Raw genomic sequence first — 6177 nt, 5'->3', positions numbered from 1 at the left:
ACGAAACCAAAATCAGAGTACACAGGTGCAGTCAAGTCATATGACTTCTCCACTAAAATATGCACAAATGTTCATCAGCAAATCTGATCTTTGCTTTACCTCCCTCCCATGACCTAAAAAGGAGTCCACCACACACACACACACACACCCCACTTCAAAAACATAATTCACACTTGCATTCAATTCTGGCCATTTGAAATAGACCTAATGGGGGATTAAACCTCTCCTCCAACCCATTCCTTAGTCTTCTTAAAGGATGAAGGATTTTACATAACACAAGTCAGCATATAAAAGAACTTGAAAAAAAAAAAAAAAGAACTTGTATAGAAACATACTTTCAAGTGGTCCTCATTATAGTGATTCAATATACAAAGGACCCAACACACAGCACAATGTCTATTAGAAGAATGATTAATTTGTTCCCCTAAAAATCCTAATATCTACAGAAAAAATACCCTATGCACATTTTATCATTCTTTACCAGTATAGTCATACAAAGGAGTATCATGAAAGCAAAAGAACATTTGGTTTGACTCGCAGTTCTAAATTTAATATAAAATTGCTAAAACCACCAAGACAAACATGACTATGAAATATTTAACGATCTTCACCTAAATTCAAGTCACCATTCAACCACCAATACCTCTGCTCTCCTTACAGGAATTTTCCAAAAGTAAATTCTGGAATTAACAGGACAAATTTTTCTGGTGATAGAAATTAGGAAGAAATTGGTTGAAGGCTGTTCCTTGGCTGTTGAACTTTTTCTCAATAATATTTTGTAAAATAAAAGCATCAAACAGATCTTTACATTAACTTACAATCTATCAAGCAATACTGGAGGAAGCTTTAAATAGACACATTCTGTCAGGGCTGACTAACGTTAAATGAGCATCAGTCTCATGTCTTGCAGCATCCACAGTTCGTCTTCTCAAAACCACTTAAGATTTCATAATTAACTCAATTAAACAATGTAAGTCATCTCCTTGATCTTTGACATGAAGGGGTAATTTTCCCCCAAAATAGTACCTCTTTCCTTGACATGATTTCATCTGTGGTTAGAGTATTTAACAGGATTTTTTTCTTTCTTAGAAAATAAAATATACACCTTTCCAATAAGCAAAACACTAACTGATAACGCTTTTGACCTGGTTAAGCTATAGCTTTTTTTTTTTTAAGTTAAAAAAGGAATCTAACTGCATCTTTAGACCTTATGTGAGGCAGTGTTCAGGGTCACTGGGACCCCCGCTTGGTCAGTGCAGCCGGGTGCCAATTAAAGATAGAAACCCAAGCGTTCACTCAAAGCCCCTTCCCAGTGGTTCATCCTAGTGGAAGCCATGGGCAAAAAGGAATGCGGCATTCCATGGAGGGCTTCGGGGATAGGCTGCTTGAGAACAATGAAATGGCTCATGTCCCCTGAGTATAAAGCCAGTGACTGCTCCCAGCTTCAACGCAGCACCATCCACAGCAGCCAAGGTCTGGAATCACCTGAGTGCCCGTCAACAGGGGATGAAGGGAACGTGGCCCGAACATACACAGGAGCAATACTCCACCACACGGTGGAGAGCCCTGTCATCCGCGGCAGCATGGATGGAGCTGGAGGACATTGTTAAGCAAAGGAGCCAAGCAAAGAAACAGCGCATGTTCTCACTCATAAGCAGGAGCTGAGAGCAGATCTCATGGAGGCCAAGAGTAGGTGGTTAACAGGGCCCAGCAGAGCCCACTCATAAGCAGGATGGGCAGAGGCTGGTAATGGGCACAAACACACAGCCTAATGGGAGCACAAGACCTACTCTTGACAAATCAGCAGGGGGATGGCAGTGGGTCATCTACCGTGTGTTTCAAAACAGCTAGGAGAGAGTAATTTGAACATAACCAGCACAAGGAAAAGAAAATGTTTCAAGTGAAAGACATCCCAAGTACCCAGATTTCATCAATATAGGGATGAATCAAGATATCACAGGCACTCTGAATATATGTACATATATTATGTATCAACAGAAACAAAAACTAATGACAGAACCATTTGTGAAGCACGTGCAGGAGATGAATGGGAAGCCTGACATGGTGTGACTGTGTCCCCAACCAAATCTCATGCTGAGCTGTAACCCCGTGTTGGAGGTGGGCCCTGGTGGGAGGCGATTGACTCATGGCGGTGGGTTCTAATGGTTTAGCACAATCCCCCAAGTGCTGTCCTCGTGACAGTTCTCCTGAGATCTGGTTGTTTGGAGGTGCATGGCAACTTCCCCTTCCAGCCATGTGAAGGCATGCCTGTCTCCCCTTCACCTTCCACCCTGATCGTAAGTTTCTCCAGATGTAGAAGCCTGTACAGCCCACAGAACTGTATGCCAATTAAACCTTTTTTTCCTTATTATCCAGCCTCAGGTAGTTCTTTATAGCAGTGGAAAAACAGTACAGTCCTCAGGACCAGCAATGTTTTCCTTCTACCCAGCGGCCAACAAGGTCCCACACCCTAGCTGGTTTTCTGAAGCCTTTGCCAGAATGCTGAGGCTGTTTTGGGGATACTTTCCCCATCTCTGGCAAACCAGATGGGGCATCCTATTTCCCTCTTACACCTTTCTCAGAGAGACCCCACCTCTGAAATGGCCTCTGCCAGGGGCCTCCTTCAGCAGCAGCAAAGCTGAGTATTCCTTGCACCTCGCTTCTTCTGAAGTAAACATCTTAAGCTTGTTTTTCCATCTTCCCAGCTCATTGAAAAAATATATCTTATGCTATTTTCCTAACACACACACACACACACACACACACACACACACGCACGCGCGCGCGCGCGAAGTGCCGTGAGGGCAGGGGCTCTTGTTTTCCCAGATCTGAGCCTGGCCCTCAAACACTAGCTGAATTCATACTAACACAATATCCAGAGACAGAAATGCAAATATCTCCACGACTTCAAATACCCTAAGGATCTAACAGGCCTACTGGCCCATGTAACTATGGTTTGTGCAGGGCCATTCAACTGGTGTCCAAATCCCTGTCCAAGTGAGCTCTTTAATTTCAGGACTTTTCAGACAGCTTTTTCTTTGGTTATTCTGTTTTGTTTTTGTTTAAGGGATCTATTACAGTTACAATCAAGAATATCCCAGGCTGAGTGTGGTGGCTCATGCCTGTAATCCCAGCACTTTGGGATGCCAAGGTGAGCGAATCACCTGAGGTCAGGAGTTCCAGTCCAGCCTGGACAACATGTTGAAACCCCATCTCTACTAATACAAAAATGAACCATCCATGGTGGCAGGCACTTATAATCCCAGCTACTCAGGAGGCTGAGGCACGAGAATGGCGTGAACCAGGAGGTAAGGCTGCAGTGAGCCAAGATCATGCCACTGCATTCCAGCCTGGGCAACAGAGTAAGACTGTCTCAAAAAAAATAAAAATAAACCAATACACCCACTTAGTTCACCAATGTCAGATATATCAGTTAAAAGAAAAATAATATAAAGCATGTTTTTAAATTTCAGTGTTGAATTTAACCATTTCTTTTAAGATATGGAGATAGAAGTTCCCCAAGGATCGGGGGAGAAAAAAAGCAGTTAAGAAAATTTTAAAACCTCAGGAGAAAAACAAGTATGGGGTAAGACCTCAAGGCAAAACTTTTTCTTTGCACTTTGATTTCAAAAGAACAGTGATACCAAAAATATGAACTTTCCCATCTGCATTTTGTATTCCTCTATGTCATTTGAAAGGCTGGAGATGGAATCCCAGGTTCCAAAGTGCCTGGCCACGGCTCACATCAGGCGGCATCTTTCACAGCCATTTACTCCCCTGTGTCTAGAGAGCTCTGTGGCCCAATTTACACAAAAAGGTCCTGATTTACACACGTTCATCACTTTGAACAAAGTCTCAAGAAATGAGACAAATATTGACCCTCCACAGAAGTATTCTCTTCCGAAAAGTCAAGTGTCAGGCTTCCATGAGCTAGGCAGCTTGGTTACAGAAAGCACTGGCTGACTTGCTGGTTTAATGTTAAATGCATTTAAAATGCTAAGTGATCCGGCCCCCCTCCCAGTGGGTGTGTGCGTTGAGCTGGCTGCAGTAGTGATGCACACTGACCACGTTCTTTCCTGTGATTTGGCTTCAAGCAGAGCATCCCACACCCAGGAAGAGGCCATAGGATGGCATCAAGGTCTAGTACAGTTCTAAGGAGAGCTGCAGACTGACTGCCTCATCTGCAAATAGTCTCATTTCAGAGGAAATCATTGAACAGAGTTCATAACACGTGAATGTTAAAAATTCATATTTCTAATTTCATCCCTTTAGAACTTTTGAAGAACAGATGTGCACCTGCTCCAAGTCAATGAGGACGCTCGGACGGTCCCTCACAGGTCCTCGGCCTCCACCTCCCACCTAGAAAATGTCAGCTCAAGCTGATCACAGTGCAGTGCGATTTTCTATAATGTGCACGCCTGCATCTGAGCAGAGATGTGAATGTCTAGAATGTGCCTGACAGGCCCAGGAGGAACTGCAGCAGCTGTGGGGACACAATCCACTAAGGAATCCGATTTGGAGGGAACTCAAGGCAGCTAAAACTAGTTCCACTGTTTTTTCTTGGCAAGGCTTGACCAGGGAAACTATTATCACTGTTGCTAATTCATGTTAATTGGGATGGGGACTTAACAGTAATTAAAGCAATTACAGAATTTGCTAGTCAATTACAATGGCACAGATTCCCGAGAATTGAAGAACTGTTGCCCAGGAATAGAGTTCAACAGGTCCTCCCCACGCCCCGGGGAAACATGGCATTTCCTCGCACCCCTGCTTTGGTCCCCCGGCCACCACCCTCCTGATGTTGGCCATCTGATGGCATCTCTCCACAGCTGGAAACACCTGACCTCTTGTCACCCTCCCGTCTGCCCTGCCTTCCTCCAGTCTGGGATATTCAGGGATGCCAACATCCAGGACCAGGAAACCAGGGTTATCCTAAACCAGTGCCTGCATTCAAAGTCCTCCACGGCAGGACAGTCACCAATGGCCAACACTCCCAGAACCTTCCACCTCAAAACGCTGCATTCTCTTTGCTATGTACACACGGAGGCATGTCAGGTTCTACCTAAAAGTAACATCAGGTTCCACGCTGGTCAGGAGCCCAAGCCTAGTCACTCTGCATGATCTCACTTCACCATCCACCGAGAAGCCTGCAGTTTTCCTCTGGTGCACGGTGTGGATGGTGGATGCATTTCCCCTGAAGACTCGGAGACGGGACCCTGGCCAAGGAGACCCGTCACCCCAGCCCCTGCAAGGCCTGGACATCCCCTCTGCTATCTGCACACAGTACCACAAGTCTAGCAGTGCTGGCTCAGTGGTGGGATCCACCTGAACCTGCAGAGGACTTGGGGCAGAACCATGCAGCCTGGCTGCAGCCAGAGGCCTAAGGGATCCCCACGAGGCTCTCCAGCCAAGGTGCCCTCACCACAGGTGGAGCCATGCAAGAGAACTGCCCGCTGAACTGGAAACGTCCCAATCTGCCCAGCCAACACAGAAAGACAACAGCCACCTACAGCTGCTGAGCCCCGAAACGTGGCCACTGGGCCTGAAGGGCTGAATCTGGAATTTAATCTGTGAAATTCTTTTCAAATGTGTTTAGCTATGTAATCAAATCTTTATTCTAATTGAATTTATAAGAGCCTCTGGCTATGGGCTCCCTTGTCGGGCATCACAGCTCCATGGAGTAAGAATGGGAAGGAGAGGCCCAGAGCCTCTCTGCATTCTCCACGCTAATTCAACATATCATCTTAAGGAAAGGCACTCCAGCAGGAGAGGTGTGCACGGGAAGAACTGGGTTGGCCCTGACACAAGCATGACCCCCGGCATCACAGCTGCCTCAGCCAACAGGCAAAAGACAATGATGCCCACCTGGACAGGCCACCGGATGTGATGACGCACCCCAAGCCCTGGTCCCACAGCAGCCAGAGACCACCCGCTGCTCGTCCCAGGTGAAACACAAGCCCTGGTCCCACAGCAGCCAGAGACCACCCGCTGCTCGTCCGGGTGAAACAGGCAGAGCTGCTCGAGCCCTCAAAAGCAGAAAGAATTAAGGAGGCAATTCCCGCGATTCCCCCACGACACACATGACACGCCTCGGAGACAGACACAGGCTTCCCTGTGGAAGTGCAGAGGACAGTGCAGTCCCTAGGCAGGCTGCTGCTTCCAACGATCGGGAAGAAA

This window comes from Trachypithecus francoisi, unplaced genomic scaffold (genome assembly GCF_009764315.1).
Source record: "Trachypithecus francoisi isolate TF-2019V2 unplaced genomic scaffold, Tfra_2.0 Lachesis_group18, whole genome shotgun sequence".
Taxonomy (NCBI): domain Eukaryota; kingdom Metazoa; phylum Chordata; class Mammalia; order Primates; family Cercopithecidae; genus Trachypithecus; species Trachypithecus francoisi.
Note: the sequence above shows the minus strand (reverse complement) of the source record.